Source organism: Cibotium barometz, chromosome 48, assembly GCF_041138505.1.
Source record: "Cibotium barometz isolate CiBa-2024 chromosome 48, ASM4113850v1, whole genome shotgun sequence".
NCBI lineage: Eukaryota > Viridiplantae > Streptophyta > Polypodiopsida > Cyatheales > Cibotiaceae > Cibotium > Cibotium barometz.
In genome coordinates, this window is record NC_141093.1 from 42,131,113 (window position 1) to 42,147,005 (window position 15,893).

Sequence of the window (15,893 nt, forward strand, 5' to 3'; positions counted from 1 at the left end):
TGCTCAGAAAAATGTGCTCAGACCAAGACGCTTAGAGAAAAGACATACCCCTCTTAGATGTGTTAATCCCTAGATACTAGGTGTGCAATTTTCAGAAAACTAATCATCTCAGATATGTCAATCCTGATAATCTTTGGATGTGTCAATCCCTAGGCACCAGATGTGTAATCCTCAAGAAAATGAAGATCTCATATGTATTAATCCTGACTGCCTTCAAATGAGGTGTTATAATAAGTATTTGATAGTTTTAAACTTTTAATGGATATAATGAAAGAAGCAAGCTCACCCTTGCTCGCGTCTAAAAATCGTAAGAAATGCCAAATTAGTTGGAAGCATTGTTGTCAATCTAACCATTGGAGTTAAAAAGTTAGAAGCACTGTTGTCAATCTAGTCACTGGAGCTAGAATTAGACGCCATGAAATTACACCTTCGTGAAAGGTTTTGTCCTCCCCAGGATTTCGAGAGGATAAAATGAATGAATGTTTGGAGCTAACCCAAGAAGGGAAGACCCTAAAAGAATATCACCAAACTTTTGTTAAACTTCTCCGATTTGCTCTAGAGATGGATGAGATAACTCTTCTCCATCGATTCATTTGGAAGCTTAATCTATCTTTGAATAACCTCATCAAGAATGTGAAACCATCCTCTATTTCATAAGCCATAATCATAGCCAGAGACTGTGATAAAGTTTTTTTTGTATAGAAAGTGTCAAGAAGGACATGAGTCCTTCCATGTTAATCAAGAAGAGGTCTCCTAATTCAAGAGGAACGTCAAGCCCACCCTTGGCTACAAGGAATCATGAGCTAGAGCAAAAATTAGGTCAAAAAATAGGGATGGCAGGGTTAAAGATAATCGAATTCAACAAGTATTTCTATGAGTAAATAGAAGAGGAGTGGTGCAAGATTCATGTGAAGTAATGTGCATGATGATGAATAGAGCTATTCTACAAGACGATACTAAGATTATGAAATTGCTATCATAGGTTAGATTGCATAAAGAATTGATTCCCTTACGTTTTTCCATGACAATTTGTTAAGTACCATATTACATGGGGGGTATAGAATAAGGAATTCGAAGGTTCATAGCATATGAGAGGTATATGGATGCATGAACTTAGGATAATAAGGCCAATTAACTTTAGAATAATAGACCTTTTGGGGGCACAACAAAATGAGCCAAACACATGAAATAAGGGACTCGGAACAATGTTTAGATAAAAAGAAGATTTCTACCTAGTGTGGGGACACCAATTTGAAAGAGACAGGAGGATTTACTTAGATACTACCCCAGCTCGCGAGATGAGGACATCTCGAATCTTTTAAGTGGGGGAGATTGTAATGTCCCTCCCAAGCCATGTATGTATGTGTCTCTTTTAATATAGATTTCAATAAGGAAAGAGAGTGTAATTAGAGAAGAGTGAGACAATAAGGCTAGAAACATTAGGAAAGTGTTAGAAAAAAAATATTAGCTCCAAAAATCCTAAAAGAAATAAGAACATAAGAATAGTTCTATTAAGAGATAAGTATTCCCAAAAATAGAATTTCGAGTTTAGGTGATAAGAGGTCATATTTAGAGTACTTTTACACATTTAGAGTCCATGCATACTAAAAATGTGAAAAAACAATGCGTTTCTAAAGATGGCGCGTTTGTGGCTATATATAGATGTTTTTGCCTATTCTGCCCGCGATGGCTTGTAGACCAGATGCCTTCCCGTTCTTTTGACTGGTTATATGACTATATTCTGAGTTTTAACCAGAGAGTTATGGTCGAAACAGTTTGCTGTTTCTGTCAGGGTCTCTACACAGAGAAAAGTGTGAGAAGGCAGCAAGTAGCCTCAAGATAATCCTAGAGTTTGAGATGCATATATCCCTTCATTCTTATCTAATATCTCAGAAAAGAAGCTTAGATTGCTATAGTCTTTCGGAGGAAGAGACCAAAACTCCATAGCTTTTCTTTAAGAGAAAGAATAGTATGCTGTAGTCCTGTAAGAGAAGGCTATAGAAAGAGAGAAGAGTCACAGTATGAGTAAGAGGAGATAAAGCTTGGAGATGATTGGATGATTTCAATTGTAAGAGAAGGTATTAGAAGACTCTATGTTGTAAAGCTCTTGTTAATACGAGCAAAGACAACGATAAACGATAAATTTCTATAAGGTATATACGAATTTTGTTTTTCAATTATATATCATTCTTAGGGGTTGAGGTATGGCCCCGGCTTCTCTATTGTTTGTTACAGTGATCTATTTGATTGATTTACCATTTAAAGTTTGTATTCTTTTAAACAACAGCATATGCCTTAATAAAGAATGTCTTATCGCAATCTCAAGTTGAAATGCTAAAATCTTTGTGAAAAAGATTGTTTTCTTAAAGAAGGTGACATGGATCCTAGTCATATGGTTTAGTGAGTAAATGGATTGTTATCTTGGTTAAATTAAGGTACAGGTACAACTTCTCCCTGCCTTGACGCTGCCCCGTTCTTGTGCTTGTGTAGCCGGACGGCGGAGATGTTAGTAAGGCCCGGAGTTGGCCCATGGTATCCCTCATACCATTGGGAGAATGAGGTTTGCCGATTGAGGCAAGTGATTGTGATGATGCTACCTAGTTCTGAGGGCCCAGGCTAGTGCGGTGAATTAGCCCACCCTAGTGCGCAGACATCCCTCTGAGGGGCGGGAGGATCGAGCGATGGAGCCTGAGAGGGCGACAGGCCGGCTTGAGTCCTCGCCAGCGGCCGACGATGAGGTGTATGGTCCCGTAGGGTTTTGCCCAGCATGTGGAGGCTGGAAGGCCGAATTCTAGATCATCGGTGGTATAAAGGAAAAAAATAAGAGAGCCAGTTTGGCTTGTATGAAATTGATTCATGTTTAAACTTTGTCTTTGGCATTATTGTATTGTGAAAAAAAGGTTGTTTTAACAAACCTTGTGAAAAGGGCCTTAATTAAGGAACATGTTTATTTATGTCAAACAGTGTGGTAGGATTAATTAGAAAAGAAATTGACGCGTGAGTAGGGTGGAAAGTGGGAGGATGGAATGCCCCGACGGCACCATCCTACGGACGGATGGACCCGATTAGTCGGGTAGCTTTCCAACAGATTAAGTGAAAGCCCTACGCTAGATAAATAGGTTCTCGGGCAACTCTATTCTAGAAGACTAGGCCAGCGGGCTGTGCCTTGCATGGATGAGGAAAAAAGCGTTGCCTCTAGAAATCAAGTCTTGTAGTTGCCCAATTTATGTGATCAATTACCCTATGGGTGATTTGATTTTAGAAGACCACGCTCCCCCTGCGGGATAGAACTAGGTCTTACCTATGAATCGTATCCTTGAATCTCTGTATGGTCAAGGTGTCGATGAGTAGGAAATTTTCTCTAAGATAAGACTTAGCGGACTATCTTAAGTGTTTCCCCTATTTGTGGAAGGGGGGAACCTTACAAAAACGGAGACTCGATCATAAGCTAAGATTTGGGACAAATCATGGTGTAGATTAATATGCAATCAGCAATTGCATAATGCCTAAGTGATCTAGCTTGTCACCAAAGGATAGAAATAACCTTCTTGTAGGCCAAATTATGGTGTCTCAGGGCTCCAATGTGCATTCAAAAGTCATATAATGAATATCCATGAGCCCCTTTTATAGTTGAGTCCATGCCCATGCCCATGCCCTAACTAAAGTTCTTACTTTATTACAGACCATCCCTTCCCTAAAGTTTTTATCCTCAAAATTTGATTTACGTATACTTGGGCACATCCCCCAATTCACACCATGGAGAGGATGGTAATGAGCTCAATAGGCTGCAAATGCATCGATCAAGTAGCCACCATTATCCTCGATGTATACCCTCATCATGATGGCCATTGAAGTCCAGTATCAATGAGAAGAATCCTTCAAATGAACTTCTACAAAATCTATCCAAAAAATTCCACGGGTAAGTTCTTCCTTTTGATGAGGAATCATTCAATTCTCCTATTCCTCGATTCTCTTGTTCTCCTCCCAATGATCCTCCTCGCTCATATATGATCTCCCCTTTTCCATCCATGGGTGGAAGCTCCTCCTTCTCTTGAGGTTTAGGCCCCACAAATTTCTTAAGATTGGATATATGAAATACATTGTGGATTCTTGCAGAAGTGGGCAAATCAAGCTTGTAGGCTACGTCACCAACCTTTTTGAGCACAAAATATGGCCCATAATATCTCTGAGCAGACTTTGGGTTGTGGAGCCTTTGAGAATATTAGCAAGCCTCTTTGGAAGCCTCAACAACACATAGTCACCCTCTTGAAACTTTGCATTGTGTCTATGTGCTCATCCGCATTAGCCTTCGTGACATCTTGAGAGCCTTCTTCATGTTGTCCTTGCAAAGTTGAAGAAGCTATCAAATCTGTAAGATTCCTCCCCCAACCTCTTTTTGATGTCTAGTATATTCTCCTGTAATCAATTCCTTTTCTGAAATATAAGAGATCTTGTTTGTGACTGTTTTAACCTAGAGAGAGAAAATATTTTAGAGAGAGAATATTCCGATTTTGAATATTTTTGGATAGAAAAATATCTCTTATAATTCAGATGAGTTCCCCTGAAGCAGAAATTTAAAAAGAATTTTCCAATGTGCAATTGGAATTAATTGGAAATAGGTATAAAGAACCTTAGCCTAAGGGTCTAGATTTTCAGAAATCTTTAGACTATGGTCCAATTAAGGTTCCTATGGGCCAATAGCATCAATCCATGTGTAGGGAGGAGATAAATCCAATTTGTAAAAGAAGATACCCAAAAATTGAGTAAATGCTCACATAAGATGAAGAGTTGAAAATGTACAAGGTTTATTAGTAAATAAACACATATGTAAGGAAGGGGAGTTCTTTAAAGGAGGTGCATATTTCACATAAGATGAAGAGTTGAAAATGTACAAGGTTTATTAGTAAATAAACACATATGTAAGGAAGGGGAGTTCTTTAAAGGAGGTGCATATTTCACATAAGATGAAGAGTTGAAAATGTACAAGGTTTATTAGTAAAAAAAACTATGACACATATGTAAGGAAGAGGAGTTCTTTAAAGGAGGTGCACATTTCACATAAGATGAAGAGTTGAAAATGTACAAGGTTTATTAGTAAAAAACTATGAGCAATAAAATTTTGACACATATGTAAGGAAGGGGAATTCTTTAAAGGAGGTGCATATTTCACATGCTTGAATGAGTTTTAAACTCAAAAATAATGTGATATTTTTATCTCTCATCTCTCTTGAACCAAACCAAATCAAAATGGAACCAAACCGAATCAAAAAGTAACCAAACTAGGTCCAAATCTAGTCCAAATTCAACCAAACTGACTTGGAAAATTCTAGAATCAGTTTGTTTGGTTAGGAGCTCAAATTTTCCTATAAATAGAAGCCTCCCCTTGTTGAAAAAAATATAATGTCTTATGCATTGTTACTCTACTCCACCTAAGCCAAAATATAGTCTCTTATGCTTGTTACTCTACTCCACCTAAGCCAAATTAGATAGAGTCTTATGCTTTGTTACTCTACTCCACCTAAGCTAAAATATATAGTGTCTTATGCTTTGTCACTCTACTCCACCTAAGCCAAATTAGATAGAGTCTTATGCTTTGTTACTCTACTCCACCTAAGCCAAATTAGATAGAGTCTTATGGTTGTTACTCTACTCCACCTAAGCCAAAATATAGAGTGTCTTATGCATTGTTACTCTACTCTACCTAAGCCAAGAGTTGTGAATTCTCTAATCATTCACTAGTTTTGATACTTCTCTCTTTCTTCGATTCCCATTGGTGGCTCCATCAACATACTAAACCAATTGATTGGTTGGGGGCCTCTACCGTGAATAAAGAATCAAGCAAATCATAAGGTAAGTATATTGAATGTTGATCTTTTCTATGATTTCTCAATGATTCTCTCTTCTCAACCCCTCTCAAGCTTGAGAAGTTTAATTGGTATGGTTTTTTTTTAAATGCTATTGAAGTTAATTGGTGAATAGTAGTGAAGAGTTACATAATTTAATAAATGCTATAGAAGTTAATTTCCACTTATATTTAAATTCTAATGGTTTTTATAATTTCTCTCTCTCACTCAAGAAATGGTCATACTCACGACCCATTCTCAATCCAAATGAAGCTTTTCATAAAGCTTTTCCTTAATCCAAGATTAAGCTATGCTTGAGGCCAAATTAATGGCTTTTTGCTATGCTTTTAGTTTATGCACATTGATGATTCAATCCATTATGGATTGATGACCCAATTAAAGACCATTCTAATTGTTTTCTTAATGATCCAATTAGAGACCATTATGGATTGATGATCCAATTAGAGACCATTCTAATTGTTTTCTTAATGATCCAATTAGAGACCATTGTGGATTGATGATCCAATTAGAGACCATTCTAATTGTTTTCTTAATGATCCAATTAGAGACCATTATGGATTGATGATCCAATTAGAGACCATTCTAATTATTTCTTTAATAATGAGCTTTATTCCTTAGAAAAAAATTGAGATTTATCAGTCATAGTAGCAGAGCTATGGCAAAATTTTTATAGAAATTACGCATAAAATAAATTCATTCAAAGTATAAAAAGAGGAATTCCTACTATATTCTAGGAACTATCATCCTAGATTAATTAAAAGAATTTTATTATGCATGGAGATGTGGATGTTGCATGTAGATGTAGATGTATGGATGTGAGTGTGAATGTGGAGGTGGATGTATGCATGGGACGTGGATGCATGCATGTAGAAATAGATGTGTAGATGAGGATGTAAATGGAGATGTGGATGGATGCATGTAGATGTAGAGGTATAGATGTAGATGTGAATGGAGATGTGGATGTATACATGTAGATGTAGATGTATAGATGTAGATGTGGATGTGGAGGTGGATGGATGCATGTAGATGTAGATGTATAGATGTAGATGGGAATGGAGATATGGATGTATGCATGTAGATGTAGTTGTTAATGGAGATGTATATGTATACATGTAGATGTAGATGTATAGATGTAGAGGTGGATGTGGATGGGGATGTATGCATGTAGATGTAGGTGTATAGACGTAGATGTGGATGTAGAGGTGGATGTATGCATGTAGATGTAGGTGTATAGACGTAGATGTGGATGTAGAGGTGGATATATGCATGTAGATGTAGGTGTATAGACGTAGATGTGGATGTAGAGGTGGATGTATGCATGTAGATGTAGATGTATAGACGTGGATGTGAATGTGGAGTGGATGTATGCATGTAGATGTAGGTGTATAGACGTAGATGTGGATGTAGAGGTGGATGTATGCATGTAGATGTAGGTGTATAGACGTAGATGTGGATGTAGAGGTGGATGTATGCATGTAGATGTAGGTGTATAGACGTAGATGTGGATGTAGAGGTGGATGTATGCATGTAGATGTAGATGTATAGATGTAGATGTGAATGTGGAGTGGATGTATGCATGTAGATGTAGGTGTATGGAGGTGAATGTGAATGTGGATGTGAATGTATGCATAGGGATGTAGATGTATGCATGTAGATGTGAATGTACGCATATAGTTGTGGATGTATGGATGTGAATATACGATTGTGATGTGAGGGAATCTGAAGTGATGAGATGGAAATGATGTGATGGGATGAGTATACATATAAATGGAATATGGAATAAGTAATGTAGATTGAGGAGGGATAATGTGGCAAAATGAAAGTTAAAATAGAAATTGTATTGTAAACTGTTTGTAAATGCTGTTTGTAAATGCTGTCTGTAAATGATTGTTTTATGTCAAGAATGCTGGGGGGAGCATTTTGACCGTCTTGTGATTAAGGTCGTGATGAGAAAGTTGCAACTGCTGACGGGGAGTCAATGAAGGACGTCTCGCGTAGCAAGGTCGGCCGAGGTCTTGACCAGCCTCGGTGCGATTAAAATGGTGAGCTTCCGGTACGGTGGATGAGGGGCCAAGGAAGCGGCCTATGCGTGAAGCGCTAGGTTACCTGCGAAGGATCCTAGAGGGTGCTGACCATACGGTGCTCGGGCTCTGGGTTGCCTAGGATACCCACGCGTGCGTCGAGGAAGATATTGGAACAGAGTTGGAGTTGTTTTCTGAAATCGAGCATGGATCTGGTTGATTGACCTTGCTGGTCTTCAATGGATGAGTCCATGGCTCCTTATATGGATCTGTTGGTTGATCTTGCTGATCTTCAACGAGAGTCCATCTTGTTAAGTGATTATATTGCCAAGTATTATGGGCTAGGAACTATCGAAACGGCTCCTGAGCGTTCTAGTTGCCAATGATGCCATAGATACTCTGATGAAGGAATGATGGGAAATTAAGAATCAATTGGATAAATTGGAAGATGGTGATCAATGATACTATGGTTTTATTAAAGGATTGTTTTAAACTGGTTGAATCTGGTTGAAAAAGGGCAATTTCATATTGGGTGTGTGAGTGGTGTGACTAGTTTTATTTTGCATGAACATCCGGCTAGGGGGCCTTGGAACTCTTTTCCTTGGTACCCGGGACAAAACCTAACCAAATTTTTAATTGGATCCCATCACTACAGTGGTTGGGCGGTTGGCTAACCCATGGGATCGGATGGGGTTAGGCTGGACTGATGGATCCGTAAATCGAGACTCAAACTTTTGTTTTTACGATAGAAAAAAAAAATCAATCCCGGACAGTAACTGTTCTATGGATAGGAATCAACGGCTGTGCCTCTTGAATGGGGAAAAAAGCGTTGATCCCAATGATCCAAGTGCAAGTTTCTTCCTTGAACTGACTAAGTATCTTATAGATGTAATCGGATCATCTCGATCAGAAATGATCTTGACTACGTTAGAGTAAAAAGTTATCCTGGTGGAATCGCCCGTGCTTTCCGGTTAAGGAAGTTTTTTTCGGGTTCGGTTTTGGAACAACCGACGGATTAGTCTCTTATCCGGATATCCGTGGGCGAGGCCCCGAGTGTGGGACCCCTGTCCCGCGCGAGAAGCACTACTTCCGCTGTCAGTACCCCGAATCCATTGCTCGGTGGGAACAGGGATCTTACAGTTGGTATCAGAGCCAGGTTAATAAAGATCACCTGAGAAGACAAATAGGTCAAAAATTTATCAAGAAACACAAAAAGGTTATAATTGTGTGATATAATTCATACAATTTGATATTCAAACTGAAACTCGTAATTTGGTAATTGGGTCTTCAGATGGAAGTACCGCAATTATATAGAATCCTCGACTTGCTTGAGGCCTAGACATGATAGTATTTACCTTATAATTCCAAGGGCCGTGACTACCCGTATATACCGAGAGTATACTACAGCTCTTTACTGACAGTATATACGAGTAAATCTAAGACTTGAAATTATAAGCGTTAATGCTATCCAGATGATGATTTTGCATGTGATTGATATGATTTTTAATTCTGTTTGAGAATGGATGAATTGATTTGGATTCTGATTGAAAATGCTGATTGAAAATGCTGATTGAAAATGCTGATTTTTAAAAAAAATTAGTTGAAATATAATGAAACCACAATGAGGGGGAATGGGACGAATCCCTGTAATGATATTCATAACTAGAATGATGATAATGAATTCAGCAAATCACTATGAGGTTAATGGGTGCGCTGTTAGATTGCTACTGTTAATATTTGACCGGTAGATCAAGTTAAGGGATGTCAAATTGAGAACTTGCTTGACTGAAATTTCCGTGGAGGAATGTTTCGAAGGAAACTTTTCGGTCTAATGGACCATTATCATGTTAAAGATATGAATGATATGATCTGAATGAATTGTTATTTAATAATGAGTTCTATATAAGGGATATTTATCCCAGTGTTCTGTTGGGTTGACCAGAATATAAGGAACCCCAGAATAAGTTGGATCTTAAGAAAAAGAGTTTTCCTCTTGTGATCCTTATATCTGAATTCAATGAAAGTAGGTGACTTAGCCTACAAGTTTCTTTTATCTCCTCATCTCAAAATTCTTAATGCCTTCTATAGAAAAATGTGTCAAACACAAATCATGGAAAGACGGTAAAACTTCAGTGGCAAGTTACCGTTGGCTTCTAGGTTACGCTAGCTCCTTCCTTTATATAAGCCGTAACTTTTACTTGTCGCTCACAGTAATCTTACTCCCATCAATCTCCTTTCTTTCTTAATCTCTTTCATGGCTTGGCAACAGGAATTAGTTTTATCCCTGATGATTTCTCACCTTCAAGACGCAAGAGAGTCTGTGAAGAAAGACTTTATAGAACAGTATGAGCGCTCACTTTTTCCTCACCTAGGAACTTCTGTAGCGCAGACCAAATGGCGGACCTATCAAAACATAACTAGGGTAACACCCTGGGGACAGCAGCACTTTCGTAACAATGTCCGCTTGGCCATGGTTATCGAAGCCTTGGGTTTGGGTCCCCGATACTACTGCGTCATGAGATCAAGGCATCTTGGGTTTTCTGAGCGGGTCTTCTGACTGGCGTGTTTTCTTCCTCATGAGAAGATATGCCTTTACCCCGTTTTTGGCTTGCCTCTCAGAGGTCCTTTTGTTAGATCACCTCATACCACTGAGATAGGTGCGGCAATAACCAGCAGAATCATTCCCATAGATGAGTTACCCTATACTTGTGCAGCTTCTGAGGACTGCTTTTGTGACCATATGATGGACGGGCTTATGGAAGTGTAAAGAGTTTCTCTATCTTTACTGTATAAGTTCCGAGAATGAATAAAGTTTAAATCTTGTTATTATTTTGAATCTTGCTCTCTTTAAGACTTTTCTTGGTGGTTAATCGGGATTAAAATTTTTCTCTAAGTCTCATATTCGTGCATCTTGCGAAATTATTCCAAGTTGCGAGATGAGGACATCTCGCGTTTTTTAAGTGGGGTAGAATGTAAGATTCCTTCCCCAACCCCTTTTTGATGTCTAGTATATTCTCCTGTAATCAATTCCTTTTCTGAAATATAAGAGATCTTGTTTGTGACTGTTTTAACCTAGAGAGAGAAAATACTTTAGAGAGAGAATATTCCGATTTTGAATATTTTTGGATAGAAAAATATCTCTTATAATTCAGATGAGTTTCCCTGAAGCAGAAATTTAAAAAGAATTTTCCAATGTGCAATTGGAATTAATTGGAAATAGGTATAAAGAACCTTAGCCTAAGGGTCTAGATTTTCAGAAATCTTTAGACTATGGTCCAATTAAGGTTCCTATGGGCCAATAGCATCAATCCATGTGTAGGGAGGAGATAAATCCAATTTGTAAAAGAAGATACCCAAAAATTGAGTAAATGCTCACATAAGATGAAGAGTTGAAAATATACAAGGTTTATTAGTAAATAAACACATATGTAAGGAAGGGGAGTTCTTTAAAGGAGGTGCATATTTCACATAAGATGAAGAGTTGAAAATGTACAAGGTTAATTAGTAAATAAACACATATGTAAGGAAGGGGAGTTCTTTAAAGGAGGTGCATATTTCACATAAGATGAAGAGTTGAAAATGTACAAGGTTTATTAGTAAAAAAAACTATGACACATATGTAAGGAAGAGGAGTTCTTTAAAGGAGGTGCACATTTCACATAAGATGAAGAGTTGAAAATGTACAAGGTTTATTAGTAAAAAACTATGAGCAATAAAATTTTGACACATATGTAAGGAAGGGGAATTCTTTAAAGGAGGTGCATATTTCACATGCTTGAATGAGTTTTAAACTCAAAAATAATGTGATATTTTTATCTCTCATCTCTCTTGAACCAAACCAAATCAAAATGGAACCAAACCGAATCAAAAAGTAACCAAACTAGGTCCAAATCTAGTCCAAATTCAACCAAACTGACTTGGAAAATTCTAGAATCAGTTTGTTTGGTTAGGAGCTCAAATTTTCCTATAAATAGAAGCCTCCCCTTGTTGAAAAAAATATAATGTCTTATGCATTGTTACTCTACTCCACCTAAGCCAAAATATAGTCTCTTATGCTTGTTACTCTACTCCACCTAAGCCAAATTAGATAGAGTCTTATGCTTTGTTACTCTACTCCACCTAAGCTAAAATATATAGTGTCTTATGCTTTGTCACTCTACTCCACCTAAGCCAAATTAGATAGAGTCTTATGCTTTGTTACTCTACTCCACCTAAGCCAAATTAGATAGAGTCTTATGGTTGTTACTCTACTCCACCTAAGCCAAAATATAGAGTGTCTTATGCATTGTTACTCTACTCTACCTAAGCCAAGAGTTGTGAATTCTCTAATCATTCACTAGTTTTGATACTTCTCTCTTTCTTCGATTCCCATTGGTGGCTCCATCAACATACTAAACCAATTGATTGGTTGGGGGCCTCTACCGTGAATAAAGAATCAAGCAAATCATAAGGTAAGTATATTGAATGTTGATCTTTTCTATGACTTCTCAATGATTCTCTCTTCTCAACCCCTCTCAAGCTTGAGAAGTTTAATTGGTATGGTTTTTTTTTAAATGCTATTGAAGTTAATTGGTGAATAGTAGTGAAGAGTTACATAATTTAATAAATGCTATAGAAGTTAATTTCCACTTATATTTAAATTCTAATGGTTTTTATAATTTCTCTCTCTCACTCAAGAAATGGTCATACTCACGACCCATTCTCAATCCAAATGAAGCTTTTCATAAAGCTTTTCCTTAATCCAAGATTAAGCTATGCTTGAGGCCAAATTAATGGCTTTTTGCTATGCTTTTAGTTTATGCACATTGATGATTCAATCCATTATGGATTGATGACCCAATTAAAGACCATTCTAATTGTTTTCTTAATGATCCAATTAGAGACCATTATGGATTGATGATCCAATTAGAGACCATTCTAATTGTTTTCTTAATGATCCAATTAGAGACCATTGTGGATTGATGATCCAATTAGAGACCATTCTAATTGTTTTCTTAATGATCCAATTAGAGACCATTATGGATTGATGATCCAATTAGAGACCATTCTAATTATTTCTTTAATAATGAGCTTTATTCCTTAGAAAAAAATTGAGATTTATCAGTCATAGTAGCGGAGCTATGGCAAAATTTTTATAGAAATTACGCATAAAATAAATTCATTCAAAGTATAAAAAGAGGAATTCCTACTATATTCTAGGAACTATCATCCTAGATTAATTAAAAGAATTTTATTATGCATGGAGATGTGGATGTTGCATGTAGATGTAGATGTATGGATGTGAGTGTGAATGTGGAGGTGGATGTATGCATGGGACGTGGATGTATGCATGTAGAAATAGATGTGTAGATGAGGATGTAAATGGAGATGTGGATGGATGCATGTAGATGTAAAGGTATAGATGTAGATGTGAATGGAGATGTGGATGTATACATGTAGATGTAGATGTATAGATGTAGATGTGGATGTGGAGGTGGATGGATGCATGTAGATGTAGATGTATAGATGTAGATGGGAATGGAGATATGGATGTATGCATGTAGATGTAGTTGTTAATGGAGATGTATATGTATACATGTAGATGTAGATGTATAGATGTAGAGGTGGATGTGGATGGGGATGTATGCATGTAGATGTAGGTGTATAGACGTAGATGTGGATGTAGAGGTGGATGTATGCATGTAGATGTAGGTGTATAGACGTAGATGTGGATGTAGAGGTGGATATATGCATGTAGATGTAGGTGTATAGACGTAGATGTGGATGTAGAGGTGGATGTATGCATGTAGATGTAGATGTATAGACGTGGATGTGAATGTGGAGTGGATGTATGCATGTAGATGTAGGTGTATAGACGTAGATGTGGATGTAGAGGTGGATGTATGCATGTAGATGTAGGTGTATAGACGTAGATGTGGATGTAGAGGTGGATGTATGCATGTAGATGTAGGTGTATAGACGTAGATGTGGATGTAGAGGTGGATGTATGCATGTAGATGTAGATGTATAGATGTAGATGTGAATGTGGAGTGGATGTATGCATGTAGATGTAGGTGTATGGAGGTGAATGTGAATGTGGATGTGAATGTATGCATAGGGATGTAGATGTATGCATGTAGATGTGAATGTACGCATATAGTTGTGGATGTATGGATGTGAATATACGATTGTGATGTGAGGGAATCTGAAGTGATGAGATGGAAATGATGTGATGGGATGAGTATACATATAAATGGAATATGGAATAAGTAATGTAGATTGAGGAGGGATAATGTGGCAAAATGAAAGTTAAAATAGAAATTGTATTGTAAACTGTTTGTAAATGCTGTTTGTAAATGCTGTCTGTAAATGATTGTTTTATGTCAAGAATGCTGGGGGGAGCATTTTGACCGTCTTGTGATTAAGGTCGTGATGAGAAAGTTGCAACTGCTGACGGGGAGTCAATGAAGGACGTCTCGCGTAGCAAGGTCGGCCGAGGTCTTGACCAGCCTCGGTGCGATTAAAATGGTGAGCTTCCGGTACGGTGGATGAGGGGCCAAGGAAGCGGCCTATGCGTGAAGCGCTAGGTTACCTGCGAAGGATCCTAGAGGGTGCTGACCATACGGTGCTCGGGCTCTGGGTTGCCTAGGATACCCACGCGTGCGTCGAGGAAGATATTGGAACAGAGTTGGAGTTGTTTTCTGAAATCGAGCATGGATCTGGTTGATTGACCTTGCTGGTCTTCAATGGATGAGTCCATGGCTCCTTATATGGATCTGTTGGTTGATCTTGCTGATCTTCAACGAGAGTCCATCTTGTTAAGTGATTATATTGCCAAGTATTATGGGCTAGGAACTATCGAAACGGCTCCTGAGCGTTCTAGTTGCCAATGATGCCATAGATACTCTGATGAAGGAATGATGGGAAATTAAGAATCAATTGGATAAATTGGAAGATGGTGATCAATGATACTATGGTTTTATTAAAGGATTGTTTTAAACTGGTTGAATCTGGTTGAAAAAGGGCAATTTCATATTGGGTGTGTGAGTGGTGTGACTAGTTTTATTTTGCATGAACATCCGGCTAGGGGGCCTTGGAACTCTTTTCCTTGGTACCCGGGACAAAACCTAACCAAATTTTTAATTGGATCCCATCACTACAGTGGTTGGGCGGTTGGCTAACCCATGGGATCGGATGGGGTTAGGCTGGACTGATGGATCCGTAAATCGAGACTCAAACTTTTGTTTTTACGATAGAAAAAAAAAATCAATCCCGGACAATAACTGTTCTATGGATAGGAATCAACGGCTGTGCCTCTTGAATGGGGAAAAAAGCGTTGATCCCAATGATCCAAGTGCAAGTTTCTTCCTTGAACTGACTAAGTATCTTATAGATGTAATCGGATCATCTCGATCAGAAATGATCTTGACTACGTTAGAGTAAAAAGTTATCCTGGTGGAATCGCCCGTGCTTTCCGGTTAAGGAAGTTTTTTTCGGGTTCGGTTTTGGAACAACCGACGGATTAGTCTCTTATCCGGATATCCGTGGGCGAGGCCCCGAGTGTGGGACCCCTGTCCCGCGCGAGAAGCGCTACTTCCGCTGTCAGTACCCCGAATCCATTGCTCGGTGGGAACAGGGATCTTACAAAATCCTTTTCCATTCATGTTTGGCTAAAGGATTAACCACCTTATCCTCTTGAAAAGCTATGGATGGCATATGCACTTGATACCCATAAAGGGCCTCAAAAGGAAACATCCCAATCCTCAAATGCTTGCTTGAATTATGACAAAATTCAGCAAGATGCAACCATTCATCCCATGAAGCTTGTATGTATATATATCATAACAGTAATTCCTCAAGTACACCTCAAGCCACTTGCTGGCTGGTACACTGTATTTGCCCATACGTTTGAGGATGATAGCTGTAGATGGAGTGATTTGTGTGCCCATGTTCTCACACAAAGATCTTACCGCATGAACTTGGTGTCCCTTCACACACTATGCCGATTGGTAACCCATGCCACTCTCAG